Genomic DNA, 16,752 nt, shown 5'->3' with positions numbered 1-16,752 from the left:
AAACGGATTTAACAATACAAATTTAACAAACAGGGCCAACATTCCAGCCGAACCCTTCATGTATCTATTCTCAATCCCGTACTATTCAAATTAACAGTAACACAGACAAAATGATAAAATTACTAATAAATTCTGCACGTGGCACACAAACTAATTGGGTGATAAACAATGAGAACATGTCACAGAGTAATATGGATCTTCTGCTAAGTTTGGCACAGTAAAACGTGCACTAACCTAGCCAAGGATCAGGTCACTCACGTAGAAAAAAAGGACAAAATGAAAACTTTGTATATATTGGGAAACACGACTACAAGCATGATTATTCCAGAAAAGCAAGTGCACGTGAACACCACAATTGTATGTTTGTAGCAACAATAAATCTCAGGACTGACGTCTTTATAACAGAAGCATATCATTTCAGTTGCAGAACTGGTAAGAAACTTGTGAATTTCAGCCTTTCACATGTAGGGAAAAAAAAAAAGTAGCAACAAAGATACCCTCTACACCAATTAGCTGCCCCAGCAAGATGAGAGTGCAATATGCTGAATCAAATATCTGAACCCCTTAGAAGACTGTCCACAGAACAGAACACCAGAAACCACCCATTTCCAAGGCAGCCTAGGTGTTCTGGAGTTTCCAAGTGGTATTTACCTTACCCCCCTGCAGCAAGGGAATAAACATGTCCTTTTAAGACTGCTATCTCTACTCTCTTCAACTTCTGGACCTATCAAAGGAGAAAAAGAACTTAGAAGCCGGCAGGTAAGTACTACACAAACTGTATTTCTAACTGACATTTTCTTCTCAAAAAAGCAATCATTGCCAATCGAGCACATAAAATGAGAAAAAGCAGTGAGGACCTGCCTATTTCCTACAACTTTTGAGAAAAGCTATGCAATTTTTTATGTCACATAGTATTTCCTTTTTATTTCTGAAGCCCAAAGTTATAAATATAGTAAGATATTATTTAATGCTAAGAGCTTTTAAGCTGTAGACTTCAAGAACAGAAGCAATGTATCTAAAATGTGTGTTTTGCAAATCTTTGGCTAGTCATACAAGAAAACACTTCTTGGCTGTTTGAAATAGCACAGAGAGCTAAGACGACCAGCTGATATCACTACCAACTATATATAGCTACTCTTTCAATTAAAAATAAGGTCCATGCAAAGAAACCATCTTTAAACATAACTTTTAAAGTGTAAATAATAAAGAGTAATAGATTCAGTAATATTGCTTTTCATATCAAGCAAGAAGGGAGGATGCTGAATGCACTCCCCAGAACACTGGGAAGCAGTGGGTAACACTGAAGTAGTATTTACATCCAGTGCAATTCTCCCACTGAAAGGGGTTAGGAATTGTATCTTCCAACATCAGAGGAACTAAGTACCATGACATTGTTACAGTTTTGCGTTGGAAATTAAAACCAACAGCAGATATAACATATCGAGAAGATACAGAATTAAATGGGGAGAAAGGCCTAAGCTTAATAGATTTGAAACAAAATCAGTCCTAGCATAGCGTAAAAAAATTACTACCAGCTATGCACGGGAAAGAATACCAGTAAGTCTTCAGCATTAAAAAACAAATCCAAAAAAGCACTTCAGTGTGCTTAAGTCTTTTAAGAGTTAAAAGAGTTAGATCATGCCAGAGAAAGAGCAGTAAACACCATTTTTACCAAAGTCTGGCTTTTTTTGGAAGCAAGAACTCAGCAAATTCATACAACCCAAGAAGTGTACTAGCTTCTAAAAGGTAATGTTAAAACAAACAAATCAAATCCACTTTTGTTAATACAACCTTTTACACAACTCAGCTAACAAAAGAAAATGGTCTATTATATTTATGGTTTTGCATTCAGTAGCGCCCGTTTTTAAACTACTGGAGCAAATTAAAACAAGGCCAAAAATTTTGTTTGTAAAAAGCTGCCAGTCTCACTTTTGCTTCATGTTGAGATATAAATGTCATCAATACTACACTTCACAGGAACTTAGGCCTACTTGATTTTGTTTGCGTTTGGACATTACATCATTTAATGCAAAGAATGTGTGGCTTTTTAAAAATCTTGTTCAGATTTGCCGTAAGTCATCTGCAATATTCACATTCAGGTTGACAAAAACAAACAAATGCTGATGCATCTACAGAGTTTTCCTCCAAGCTGCAAACTCCAGTTTCTTAGCCATTTCAGAAGCTCCTTCAACTCCATCTTCAGGAACGTATAATCCTTCCTTCTCTCATGATCAAATCCTTGGACTTTTAACTATATAAAAGCTTTGGGGTTCATATCTGATACTGTGAGGGTAAGCAATGAAACCACTGATACATATTCAGAACTTGAGTTCTGCAACTTATGTAGGAAGTTTTTATCATTATTTTAGGTTGCATTAGATGCTATAACTTCTCTCTAAACCAGGTCCTATGGTTAACCAGAGAAGAACAAGAGTTTTGTAAATTCCAAAAAGCATCCACAAGGTTCAAACTCTTAAAGGTTGCTAAGAAACCTTTACCCTCTAGCTCTGCTGACCTTTGAAACTTCCTTGGAAGTTCTGTTTTTCTTTTGCTGCAGGGCTCTCAAATCTCAGATTTTTTTAGCACAATTTTGTAGGCAGGATTGATGAAACTATGAAGTACCCACCTCCTCCTCCAACGAGCAGAACAGATTAAGAATAGAATATTTTTCTGTTGGAAAAGACCTACAGTGATCATCTAGTCCAGGTGCTTAAAGATTACAGATAACATTAACTGCAGACAAAAATCTAAAAACTTAATGAAAAAAATTTAGATCCCTTTGATCTGCTATACTAGAGCAATTTAACACTATACACAACTTCAATTCTTTCTGGGGAACAGAGCAAAAAAGGAAGTAACACATCAATATTCCACCCTTGGAACATCCCACTGAAACGTACAAATGTTCAAATCATCATTTCTCACGTTCAGTGGCATCCCTAGCCTTGTGTTCCCACAGAGATACATAAATACATTGTGGCTTCTGTTATTTCTGATGAGGTTCATACATTCTACCAGGCTACTGGTAGGTGCTGAATTGTTTTTGCTACCTTCATTCTTTCTCAAGTATTTGAACGGAAGCATAATGGTATCTTCCAGGTTCATTCCACTTGTGGCTTTAAAACATGAAATTATTTATAGTATACCACACTTAAGGCTTTGCAAAACTCAGCACTATAAATATTTGAAATGTTGTCTAAAGCTATTCAGCCAACAAATTATGGCTATTACTACAATGTTATGGTATAATCCTTCCTTCTCTCATGATCAAATCCTTGGACTTTTAACTATATAAAAGCTTTGGGGTTCATATCTGATACTGTGAGGGTAAGCAATGAAACCACTGATACATATTCAGAACTTGAGTTCTGCAACTTATGTAGGAAGTTTTTATCATTATTTTAGGTTGCATTAGATGCTATAACTTCTCTCTAAACCAGGTCCTATGGTTAACCAGAGAAGAACAAGAGTTTTGTAAATTCCAAAAAGCATCCACAAGGTTCAAACTCTTAAAGGTTGCTAAGAAACCTTTACCCTCTAGCTCTGCTGACCTTTGAAACTTCCTTGGAAGTTCTGTTTTTCTTTTGCTGCAGGGCTCTCAAATCTCAGATTTTTTTAGCACAATTTTGTAGGCAGGATTGATGAAACTATGAAGTACCCACCTCCTCCTCCAACGAGCAGAACAGATTAAGAATAGAATATTTTTCTGTTGGAAAAGACCTACAGTGATCATCTAGTCCAGGTGCTTAAAGATTACAGATAACATTAACTGCAGACAAAAATCTAAAAACTTAATGAAAAAAATTTAGATCCCTTTGATCTGCTATACTAGAGCAATTTAACACTATACACAACTTCAATTCTTTCTGGGGAACAGAGCAAAAAAGGAAGTAACACATCAATATTCCACCCTTGGAACATCCCACTGAAACGTACAAATGTTCAAATCATCATTTCTCACGTTCAGTGGCATCCCTAGCCTTGTGTTCCCACAGAGATACATAAATACATTGTGGCTTCTGTTATTTCTGATGAGGTTCATACATTCTACCAGGCTACTGGTAGGTGCTGAATTGTTTTTGCTACCTTCATTCTTTCTCAAGTATTTGAACGGAAGCATAATGGTATCTTCCAGGTTCATTCCACTTGTGGCTTTAAAACATGAAATTATTTATAGTATACCACACTTAAGGCTTTGCAAAACTCAGCACTATAAATATTTGAAATGTTGTCTAAAGCTATTCAGCCAACAAATTATGGCTATTACTACAATGTTATTCCTATATTTTACTTGTGTGCTATTCTTTATTAACTCCTGCTGGAATACAGCACCTGACATACCACCACAGCGTGCAGTACCCAATACCACTACCACAATCACAGTATAAGGCCTCTGTTAGAAAAGTGAGATTCAAAGTTAGACTGCAAAAATCAGGCTAGTCCCTTTGACTCCTTTCATGTTTTCTATGAATTCAAAAGTTTCTCTAAGCTTTGTTAAACATCACAGTAAAGAAAATTATTCAAAATCTATACTCCTAATAACCTGTGACATTATCAACACATAATAGAAATTTTCGATTAAAGTATAAAATTAACACAACTCATTGCTTGGTTAACTGCAAATAATTAAAGTAGGGTACAACATCTAAACCAGATATTAAATTGGAAGTATTTTACTTTATTGAATCATAACAAAATTAACTTTGTGAAATACCTAGATATTTTGAAATGCTTTAAATTCAAATACTGCAAGTATTCCCATTAATATACTAGCCTTAATGTCACTTTTTATTTTTTTCAAAAACTGCTTTTCATGTAACGTTCCATCAGAAAGCACAAACTAAGCATGGGAATTCAGACACTACTATCATCACCATCAAGCATAATTTAAAGTCTCTCAAATACAGAGGCGATATCAGCATTAAAATTCATGTTTCAATAAGCTTCTTCATAACGGCTTAACAAACTTAGCCCAACTTCCAACTAGTTTTCAATGTACCAACTGCCTAACTCAGCCTGGAGATTTCTGTAGTTCCATGCCAGCTATCTGCAAGGAAACTTTTTACCATCTCTTGTTGCCTTACAACCATTTCAGTCCAAAGATACTTGCTCTGAAAAGTCAACCTTGCACAAGCTCACTTAGAGATGTTATAAGCTGATAGCTAATTTTTAAGATTTCCTGCCTTAAACATGCTCCAACTAAAGTCGTACAAGCGATCTGCTTAAGCAGACTGAATGCTCAAGAAAACAGTGAAAATGATCTACCTGCTCCAGAGAACTTGTGTAACAACTTCCCTTGTAAATCCTGGTCTCTCTGGAAGTAAGTTAGAAGTGGCAACAGTAACAGCAGTTTTGTCTCCTGTCTTAATGCTCCTTCTGCCAACAAAAGGCTGTAGTTTGATATAAATGCAAAAATGTAAATGCAGAGGAAGTTGGATAGGAACAAGTGAAGAAGCTCCTAGAAAGTATGTTAAGAACCAAGCAGGGTTGGAAACAGGAGTTATTTCCACTGTACCCATTGTCCCACAGAACCAAAAAGTCACTCTCCTGTCCCAGACACTTCATATTCCTTTATCTAGAAAACTTATCAAAAAGCATGTCATAACCTTCCTTATTGAGAAATGCAGGACATAACGATCAACTACCATCACATCCTAAGGATGGGTTTAAAAACACTGTTGCAGCTATATCTGGAAACCAAAACACCATTCAAAAAAACCAAAAACCTACCACACAAAAAACCAACCAAAACACACATTACTACCAATCTTCCTGCACTGAAAATGGTTAACTTCTAAATCCCATAAAGCCCCTTGCTAAAGAGCATCTCCCTTCTGTACACAAAACAGACCGTAAAGATACCAGTTTTCAACAGACCAAGAGAGACAAGAGGAATGTTGTAACTGTTCTTTTTAGGGACAGCACTTAAATTAGCACAAAGTGTCAGTGGCAGAACTTGAAGGCAGTTTTGCCACAGCAGCGTGTACGTGGACCTTTTGTGCTTCCACTAAGGGAATCTCAGTGAGAACCAGCAACCTCATTCCCCAGTAAGAGTATTATATCCCGGTAAATTTTAGGACAGAAGTTTCATTGTATTTCTGCATGTGGACAAGCCTTAGCTGAAGGTACAGCTTCAGTCTGTTTGAAACCAGGTAAGTCTCCACTGTCACAAGAAGAGGAGGAGGAGGATGATCTTGCTTGCTCACTTCCATACTAACCACCTTCTCACCACTAGTATTAGCCCTTGCGTCACCACATAGTCAGCCAGATCGAGAAGCCAATCTGGCTGAAAGGTAACTGGGGGAAAGGAATGAAAATCATTTTAGCTTTCAGCTGCTTCACATGCCATAGGAACATTAACAATGGCATGAGAAACGGCCAGAATATATAACCACGGATAGAACTAACTCTTTTAGCATCAGTGCAAATCTACCATGAAATACACCCTGAAAGAGGAGGAAAAAGGAAGGAAACAGAACATGGATAATGATAGTTAGCACGTATTTAGCTATGAGAGGAACCAAGGTTCACATACGTTAGAGCAGAGATGAGTCTTGACAACACAGAAGCATCATGAAAGACCAAAATTTTTCTCAAACATAATGGCTATCACAGGAAAACGCACACAGAGAAAGCTGTTAAGTGTATGATAAATGCCAGGAATGTCAGTTCATGAACAGCACAAGGTCAGTCATGAAAGAAATATTAAGTAGCCAGAGAAAATAAGGCTAAGTGCGAGAAGTTGAAGAAGGTGAAGGCAAAAAACTGTCTTTGCCCTGGATATTATGATAAAGCAGTAGAATACTTAACAGATCACAGTGAGTCAGGAAAATTAATTTAGCAATAACACTTTGAATACTCTGACCACAAGTACATAAATCAGTGACAAAGCTACAGCAGGTAATGCAGATGATGTGAAACACAGAAGCTGGCAAAAATTTTACTTCTGCTGAAAAAAAAAAAAAAAAAGGCCAGAGTTATGAAACTGTAAACAAGATTGCACAATTCAAATATTATCTGGAAATTCAGGTCAAAAAACCTGGAATTAGAGATGACAGAGTATGAGTTGCTGAGTACAACAGCTGTATCCATCGTGACAGCTCATGTCTTACTACTTTTTAGCAAAAGAAATTTTCATATAACAAAATTTTGTGTCTGTGTGAGAGGCACAGACAGACAGAACAAGCTCTCTAAATTTGTCAAAGGTTCAATTTGTCATTTTTCTCCTACATAATTTGGGATTTTCAGAGTAATCTGGTTTCCCCTGTAATTTCATTTCCATCAAACTAAAGTTCATTTCCATCAAACTACCTCCCCTGAGTAGACAGTAATCAACTGAGGCACTAGGAAGAAAAATTGTCCATATCTTATTTGCTGCAGAAGTTAAATGAAACAGAATCACAGAAGTCAAAGGGAAATCTCTAGGTTATAAGGCAGCTATATAGAACTCCTGAGAAGTTAATCGTCTCTGTCTTGTTCACATACGTTGCTGGAGAAATCACAGATTTTTCAGATTAACCTCCTCATCCTCCTCTCATTTTTCTGGGTACCGAGACAAAGGCAAAACTGAGGAAGAGCGAAGGAGCACAACAGCAACTCAAGGCAACAGAAGTTGTTTCTGTAACACCTGAACATCAAATAAAAATCTACTGAAAACTTACGACAGGAGGTAATTTTGAAGTTTATAGCCTCTGTGCTTCAGTTCTTCATCAATAAAACAAAAGACAACACAAGCTGTTTAATTTACAGAGTGATGTGAGAAATAATATCTTAATGTTTGGGAAATGTATAGGCTGGGAGTGAAAAGCACCTATCAGGTTTATTAACAAAATAACTACTCACTATGGGATTTAGGCTAATGTAAGATACGTATTTACAGAATTAATTCCAAAGATAAAATACTGAATGACAATTCAATTCAGTCCACCTTCCAACATGAATGAGTCAAGGACTCAATGGGAGGTTAGGTGTGGGGAAAAGAACCACTGGTTAATTACAAGTTTAATTCTCGTATTTGCCTATTTTCCACTTCTATGTAAACTTAGAGGAATCCTCTTAAATTACCTGTGGCTCAAGTGTAAGTATCCACCAAAAGTGGTAAAATGCCTAAATAGATCATGACTTGTACATTTTTCCAAGGTTCTCTTCGTCATTTGTTTTTCACTGCACACAATTTTTAAGTAACTCCACTGAGCCATCTGATAATTCAACTGTAAAATGTACAGCGGAAGCATTTTAAAAATCAAGCTTTTAGTTCTACTGTGGAGTCCACTCCAAAATACTACAAATCTCCAGTCCTGATTAATAATACCTACTCTAGCTGGGGAAAAAAAGTAATACTTATACCCAAATTCAATTTCTGTTTCAACTCAGGCAGGTTCAAACTCTTCACTTGCATTTATCAAGCACCTGAACAAAAATAAGGTACCTCACACATCAACCTCATATTTACAACTTCAGTAAAGCAAAGAAAAAAGCCAAGTGATTATACACACCCTGTGACAAGTTGTCAATCTGTAAAGGAGACACCTTCTTCCCAGCAAGTAAGTCTCTCCAAAGCATATACCCAACCTCAACAATTTTGGTAAAACAAAACATTAGTTACCCAGAAGCATTAGCTATGCAGAAGTGTGAGAGGGGGAGGAAAAGAAAAAAAAAAGAAGTCCAAAGGAAGATACCCACTAAAACAACTGGGCACTCTGAATTTGTAACTAACATTTCCAAAGAAAAATTGCACAAAAAAACCACAGAATGAATTAAACAGAATATCCAGGCCATAAAAGAATAAAGGTAAATGCACAGACACCAATTTTATCAGGTCAATAAAATATCACCACAGTGTTTATTTAAAGCAGACTAATAACCCCACACCAAGCAGGCAAGTAGGAGCAAACTGCAAAAATTGAACCAAAAAAAATCCTTTCTTATTAAGAGAAAACATCTTAAAAATCATGAGAAAGTATCTTAAGAGAAAATAAACATGTCCAGAGCTTGTGACAGAAACAAAGAAAAGTTTTTATACCTACTGTACCAGTCTACAGAAATGTACCCCAAAAATAATGTCTGCACAATGCCTATAGATCAAAAAACCATTGCAGCAAAACTGTTCAAATATCAACATGGTTGCTAAGGCTCCCCCTCCCCCCTATTTCTGGCACAGAATTTCTAAGAAAAGAACTGTACACTAGAGAAGCTGATTATGTTAAAGAGATATGGAATAAAGAATTCTAGTGGACAACTCATTTAGAAGTTAAATGACATACAATGATAAACTCACATTTAAAGAAAAATTTTGCTGTTAGAAAAATAGAAGGTAGAACTAAAGGGTTAGTCTTCATTCTAAGTGTGAGCTACTACTATTTATATTTTCAGGCCCATGAAGAACCCCAGTGACTCGCCAACACTGAAAACCCCTCAAACTGTATTTTAGGTATAGCACAGTGTAAACATGCACTTAAAAGCATGAAGCAGCTCTCACAGAAGAGATTTTGATTCTCTGCTCTCAACTGCTAGTTACTTGCTGCTGGTCTACATAATGTCTACAACTTCTACAATATCTCAATCTTCCTGTGTGATATTTGCACTTAAGTAAATATAAAGCATACAAACAAACAGCACATCAAGTATTGAGTACAACTTCCATTTCAGAAAAAGATGGTCTTCTGAAGAAACAACTAAGGATCAATCAACACAGCGCATTTCAATCTCCAAATCAAACTCTCATTTTGGCTACTACTTTCCAGCAACAAAACTAAACTAACATCATGTTGGTCATTGACTGTCCTCATCCAGCTGCCTCCAAGCACCACATCCAGAAGTTGCTCCTGGTTCTAAATATTAATTCCATTATCAGGGAAGCGATATGAAGAAAAAGGAAAATTCGTGACAGCATGCATTACCAAACTCTCCTTCATCTGGTCAAAAATCTTAGGAGTGTGCTGGTAAGTAAAAAACTTCAGTCACACACCTGCTAACCAGAGGCTGATACTGATCAAATGGGGGTTTTTTTGCATGGCTGAAGACACATTAGCTTCCAGCAAGGTTTCACCACCACTATACTAACCTTGCTGCATCCATTGCGGCTGATGAAAATGAAAATTTTCATTTCACTTCAAAGCTTTTCATTTTATGAAAAAAAAATTTTAAAAATTTTAAAAATATCTGTTTTCCCAATCCTAAAACATGGAAGGAAAGGGAAAGGAACTAATGGCTTCTCAAATGCCATAAGGGGAATCCATGTTTCAAGTTACATATGCATAGACACATTACAAACTGTCAACCACAGCAATCTGGCTAAACTCCTACAAGAATAAGAGTAAGAATTTTCAGGCAATCTGGAGGTTATCTTCCTGTCTAATTACTAGAACTATCATGAAGAAACTCTGACACAGCAAGTGTCAGAGAGAGCTATAAAGCACTTAAGAAATCTGACATTACTACCTCACCTATGGAAAAACGTCAGTACACCATCTTAAAAAATAGCCCATTGCACATCTGTGTACACGCACACACAATTAGAAGCAGCAAGGAAAAGCACTTGGGATTTTAAGGTCCTACTGTGATTAATAAAGCTCTGTCTGGAAGACAGGTCAAGACATATGGAGGCCTGTGCAAAACTGGAGCCTCAAACTGTAAAACAAGTCACTGGAATTTTCACCTTCAAGCTCCAGAGAGTTTATGTGACAATTTATAAAATAAATAAATAAATAAATGGAAATCCTCACAGTTAAAGGATTCAAGAAAATGAATTAAAATGAAAAGTCAGAATTCACTGAACAATTGACATTTTATTTCTAAACTAGAAAGCTATAAACTATATGTTATATTAGAGTTTAAACTACAGTTTAAGCTTTTAGTTTATCAAAATTTTGGTCTTTCACCAACATATCCACCTAACAATTAAGCTAAGCAGATCCACCATCCTTATTTTTCAAATTCATGGACGTGTTCTATTGAAACTTACTCAAAAACACACTGAAGTACTTAATTACTAAGACAGTAGAAAAATTAAACACCAAAAGATGCAATGCTCATTTACTGAGGTGCCAGTGTATTTTGACAACAATATTCATTCTCATCTTATGATAGAAAAGGAAGAGAAACTTACTTCCCCTCACTGTCAATTTTCATTTCTGTACAAGAAAACCAAAGTTCCATCCACAGTCAGTACAGGTCTATCACCACTCTCCCACACCACAGTGCTGTCAAGGTCACTGCCCTCCAATCCAAAAAGTCTGTCTGGTAACAGAGGGATCCTACCTGGCACATATCACTACTGGTTTTTCCTTACTGAATACATTTCTAAACAACCTCTGTTTTCTTCTTTCACCATTTCAGAGCATCATAGTTAATATCACCCAAATGCAAAACACCACCTTTTCCTCTTCCCACACATGGGCCCACTGAAGCTACATAAAAGATCAAGCAGCAATTAAGTGACTTAAGAACTCAAGCCTATGGAATTTATGATGTACATTTTTGTGTCATTCTATGTTGCCATTTAGCTGTTACCAAAATAAAAAAAAGCATTCCTTGTCGTAAATGCTTACCTGGGGGACAACTTGCTAGTACTTGAGTTTGGGGTATTTTACATGAAAGTATAATGAAAAGTTAGCCCTGAAATTCCCTCGATGTACTTTAAAATTTGGAAAACAAAAAATGATTTCTTCTGTGAGAGTTCTCCATTGACAGATGTATTTCTTTAAGGAATGATGCAATGTGGAATTCCCCTTCTGTGAGTGAATTCATGGCTAAATGCTAACTACCAAACACTGGGATTTGCTAAGATGTCTATTCAAAGATCTACATGCAAGAAAATCATATTTTTTTTTTTGTTGGCAGTTATATTTGTAAGGAAAACTAAATCACAAAACAGGGTTACATACTGCTTTTGTAAACAGATCAAGGATGCTACAAATAAAAGTTTTCCATGATAACATTCCTGATGGCTATCCATTACTTCTAAAGCAATCTTCATTTTAACTTCTTGAAAAAAGTAGAAAATACTTGCATTCAAAACATTGCTAGGCTTTTAATCTGCATACCATGGATCTCTTTTGGAGGTGTACTAACAAAAAGAAGTTAACCAAAAGCAAGTAATCACTCTCACAGTTAATACTAATCCTTTAAGAAAACTATGCATCAGTAATGTTTCCTTTAGAAAGAAAGCCTGTGAACATACACCTATCAAGACGGTTTTTATTCCTGGCATTTTAGTTTTTATTTGAAAACACATCAACAGCTGGCAAAAAAAAAAAGCTTTGATATCAACAAGGAGATTAAATTCAACTCTCAAATGAGTAACTAATGGCTTCTTATGAAATGAAGCAAGTATCAGAAAATTAACAGAAAATACAAAAGGAACTGTCTGTGCTGCTAAGCTCCCTTAAGAAAAAAAAAAATAATAGTAAAAACATTTTACACTGTCACAACCAGTTACTTTAAGACCTTCCTTACTTTTATCCTCTCCTTTATTGCAAAGAAAACTATTAAGAGCTCTTCTGCAACCCTACCTCCACTCAATATTTTAAATTATTTTACTAAACCAGATCTACAGAAAGTGCTCAAAGCAGACAATGGGCTCAAGAGGACACTAATGTCTCAGAAATGCAATAGTTGGCATTTTGAGGGTGCAAAGTCATGACAGAAAGGCTTTCTGCCACGATCTATCTATTCAAGACTCTAAACAAGAAGATCTAAGTCAGAACATGGTTTTGTCACGAAGTGCAGAGGGAACCTCTGTTGACCATATTCCTACATCACGCTACAGCCTTAAGCATAACACAGACAATAAACCTTTTTAAAACAGTTTTATGTTATCTCAAATCATTACAAAATTGGAATTCACTGTAACAGTGGAAGAATTTGAGATGTTCCTACATTAACAAGGGAACAAAACCTAGACTTAATATATGAAAAATGTCACTGTATTTTTCTAACACATGAATCCGAAGTAGCTCAAACTTCCCAGGCAGAAAAACTAGTGTCTTACTGCATGTAAGCGTATGCTTATGAAAGACCTTCTTTCCATCCCTTGCCTCTGCTATGGGAAGACTTGTTTCTTTTAACTACTGTTCTGCAATACAAAGGTTTACTAAACTGCTCTTCCTAAACATAACCAACTGCTTGGTGAGACTGCTAAGCAACTGACATTCATCACCACTGGATATTACAGAATAATAACCTCTTAAGAAAACTTCTTAGGATAAAATGCAGCAAAAGAGAGACTGTAGTGAAAGCGCTACACCGATGGTAAAGGGCAGGTACAGTGGTATAGATTGATTTTTAATTCTTTTTCATTAGGTTTGTGTCAGGGGACAATATGCATAACCAAGCTTACTTATCAAAAAGAAAAAAAAAAAAGGAGGTTGTGTATTTATATACCACAAACATTGTGGATGATATAAGAAACAGCAACAGCACACAGCACTGCTTGCTTTGCAAAAGGCAAGATACTACAACAAAAGGTAGACTATAAATCTGCATTCCCCAAACAAACCCTCAAGTACAGCTTTAAATTCTGAACTCTGATTTTAAACATGGATGATATGGATAACAAAACTGGATGGAGCTACACTGGATAGATGAGTTTCGAGAGGAGACATACCCATGTTTTAAGAAAAATGTAAGATACCTGAACAAGAGAAACCTTGTTCACATTCTCAAATTAATACTAATGCTAACACCCAGGAAACAATTTTTACAGGACATAAAAGCCTTCACATGTGCAGCTTTTCAAGTGAACAGAGAACCCAGCAAAGTTTCTTATAACATCAGACAACTACTTCACACTGGTCTCTGCAAGTGCTGGACTGGTTTGATTAAACAATGTTTGTGATTACAAGAAAAAGAATTAAGTAAGTGTAATAGTTTTTGGGGTCTTGCGGGGGTGGGATGTTTCACTTGTTTAAAAAAAAATAAAAATTATGCCTTAAGTGAAAAACAGTAAAGGACACCTATGATTCATTTAATTCACAAATGAGGCCATCCTGCTGAGGATATTTTCAAAATATACCTACAGTTTTTAAATCTCTTAAGATTTAAAAAACAGTATTTCTGCAAAAATAAATAACATACATACACAAACTCAAGAGTACTGCCTAACACAAAAGTGCTTGCCATTCAAATACCTGAAATGAACAGGAGAGAAATATTTCGCATGGAACTTAATATATTTTCAGTACATGCCCAACAGAAATGTAAATTTGAAGCCATTTAAAAATAGTTTGTTCAACTAACAAATAACTGAATTCCCACCTATTTTTGTTGTTGTATTCATATTGGAAAATCCTAAAGTAATTCCTATTTTAAATGGAATTTGTCTTGGGACAACGGCATCACAGGTACCTTTACCGTCTTAAAAGTCTACTTAATATTGTTGACTAGACACTAATCCACTACTTTTGTTTATCCTGAGTCTCACTTGTAAGGATTCCAGAATAAAATGCATAAGCTTAAAAGTGTGCATTTAGAACAGAGAGTAGTTGCACTGGTCTATTTCTGAGTACAAATGTACCACAATGTGGGAAATAAAGTGTTTATGTAAGGGCGATGGTGTTCCACAGATACAGAAAGAGTAAACAGTTTTGCTACCACTATCCTTATTGATTACCACCTCCAGATGTAGTCTTCCTGTCAATTCAATAGGCAGAAGTACCACCACAAGGGCAAATTCCAGCAGCCTGGAAAGACCAAAACAGAGGCTACCCAAAAGAAATACCATTTAGAAAACCTACAGGAAAAAAAAGTACAAAAGATATTGGAGAGGGAAAAAAAAAGTTACTATGATACAATCTCACATTTATTTTATTTATTTTTAGCTAGATTTCCACACACCCCCCCAAAAACCAACCATGCTGATACTTGAGTTTCTTCCACTGCAGCTTTACAATTATGTTTATGTTTTTCATTCAAAGCTATCACTAATCATCACCATTGATCAGGGTGTTGCAACAGAATAATCAATATGTGTAGTTTATATGCTTCCCCAAAATTCTTGGTATTAGCTACTGTACTTTGTTGTTTCAAAGAATAAACACTACTCCAACTTGAAGAATCAAAAGCATTATTTAAAAAAAACAAAAACAAGAAACCCCAGCAAAACCAAATAATAAACAAAAAACCCCAACACCCTCATGCATGCCTTAGGTTTTGCTGAAATAAACATGTTACTTGATCAGGAACATTTATGGTGGGGAGTCCTGCCAATTTCCCAAAGTAAAACCTTGAAAGATCAAGAATAAAGTTAGCTGCCTACAGATTTCAGTCACCTCTAAATCCTTCTTACTAAAGAGACCATTTCAATTCCATGATCAATAAAGGTCAATCCTCCAAACACCCATCAATAGTCCCTTCCTAAACATAACAATTTTAATATCCATTTGTCAGGCATTTGAGAAGCCTGCTGAAAGACATGGGTTACCTAGTTTGTCTGTCATAACAAGAGTTGCTACCAGTATACTTAGCACTGCATATTAATATCTACATTCAACAACTTTTTAAAAATACAGGCCCCAGTTCTGCAATTAGGTCAGCAAAAGTGGGCCTTGTGCTAGCTTTGAGCCTGTGACTTCATAGGGTCTTTGCGCTTATACAGATGTCCAGTGATAAGAATACAACTGCAAAACTGTGACTATAAATCAAGTTGCACAGACAACATGAAGACAGCTGAGACAGACACAACATGTCTACAGTAAGCCTGGGAGTTCCTCGACCTTTTAATTAGAACAATTCTTCTCTGGAATATTTTTTTTTCCTATATGGCTCTGTGTTATTGTACATCTTCAAATACTTTACTGGACTTCCGAGGGAACAACCTGAAAATGAAATATGGCATCTTAAAAACCACCTCAACAGTGCTGGATGCTTCTGTGAGAACGAAATCACTTAAGAACAACAAAAAAAATATTTTCAAAGGCTATTATCTCTATATGCAAACAATGCTGCACAAAGTGGGACAGCACACGTTAACAGAGCGATTAGCAACACACAAAACCCCCCGTCCAACTGGCAAAATCCTCGGTTTTCTTGAGGACAATAACAGAGAATAACCACGGCCAAGCTGCACGCAACTACCCCTGCTGCACACCGTGCACAAGGGGAGAGGGTCTATACCACCTAAAATAAATCGCAACAGACAAGCCCCAAGACATAACTTCGAGGGGAAGCAGCCGGCTGAACGAGAGGAAGAAGATGCAAAAAAGCCACGAACGCTTTTTGTGCGTCGAAACAGGGTTGCTGGAAGCCGAAGACTAGAGGAGTGGCCTACGTGTTAATAATGTTTACAGCAGGCGTGAACGAGCTGGTGCTTTTCATTGAGACTGTAGGAAAAGCGCCTCGGCAGGGCCTGATTTCCAGGCGTCGCCCGGGCCTACACAGCTCCAATCACTCCACCTCAGTAATGGCGTTCGGTGCGAAGGGAAGCGAGAACCAGGGGAGGCAAAGCTGGGTGCCGCGCTGCGGGGAGCCACCGGGCCCTCCTCGCCCGGCGGTACCGGGGGCGGGGAGGGGGTGGAAGGGGGGGACACGACACGACACACGGCCCGGCGGGAGGGGCGGCCCGGCGGCTAGCAGAGCCCCCCGAGAGGCGCGGGGCGGGGAGCGCTTCCACCCCCCGGCAGCCGGGGAGAGGATGAGGAGCCGTCAGCCATTTTCCCTTGCCCTCCAAAACACCAGCGATGCAGGGCCACACGCCGGGGGCTGCGAGGGAGGCGCTGCCGCCACCCGCCGCCCGTTATCCCCACACCCTCCCCC

At 37.3% G+C, this 16,752-nt stretch overlaps 1 protein-coding gene across 1 annotated transcript in view; it reads right to left on the bottom strand.

Annotated features, from left to right (window-relative positions):
* Positions 1–16,752, bottom strand: part of USP9X (ubiquitin specific peptidase 9, X-linked) — a 100,989-nt gene that overhangs the window by 83,464 nt on the left and 773 nt on the right. The gene's annotated exons all lie outside the window — the stretch shown is intronic.

The sequence above is a fragment of the Calidris pugnax genome, unplaced genomic scaffold (genome assembly GCF_001431845.1).
Source record: "Calidris pugnax isolate Ruff unplaced genomic scaffold, ASM143184v1 scaffold25, whole genome shotgun sequence".
In the NCBI taxonomy this organism is placed as follows: domain Eukaryota; kingdom Metazoa; phylum Chordata; class Aves; order Charadriiformes; family Scolopacidae; genus Calidris; species Calidris pugnax.
The sequence above is the reverse complement of the archived record's forward strand: the minus strand, read 5'-3'. Positions and strand labels throughout refer to the sequence as shown.